General features: G+C 76.1%; 1 protein-coding gene across 1 annotated transcript in view; it reads left to right on the top strand.

Annotated features, from left to right (window-relative positions):
• The window catches only part of ARHGEF15 (Rho guanine nucleotide exchange factor 15), an 11514-nt gene that overhangs the window by 2025 nt on the left and 9230 nt on the right, over positions 1–259 (top strand). The gene's annotated exons all lie outside the window — the stretch shown is intronic.

Here is a 259-nt window from a genome sequence, read left to right as displayed (position 1 = left end):
CGCCCGCGCGGCGCGCAGCCCGCCGCCTGGCCGCACCGAGCGTACGTCCTCCGCACGACGTCGCGCGCGCGCGCGCGCAGGCACGCACAGCTCCGCAGCCGCACGCGTCTGGCCACGCGACCAGTCCAAAGTACCCGGGCCCCCGACCTGGGTCTCCAGCTGGGGGCCCCCCCACGCCCGCCCCGCTGCCCCCTGCGGCCTGATCGTGGCCACAGAAGCCAAAAGACAGAGAGAAATGGAGGCGGGGAGGGTGGGAGGG

Source organism: Crocuta crocuta, unplaced genomic scaffold (genome assembly GCF_008692635.1).
Source record: "Crocuta crocuta isolate KB4526 unplaced genomic scaffold, BGI_CrCroc_1.0 scaffold139, whole genome shotgun sequence".
NCBI lineage: Eukaryota > Metazoa > Chordata > Mammalia > Carnivora > Hyaenidae > Crocuta > Crocuta crocuta.
The sequence above is the reverse complement of the archived record's forward strand: the minus strand, read 5'-3'. Positions and strand labels throughout refer to the sequence as shown.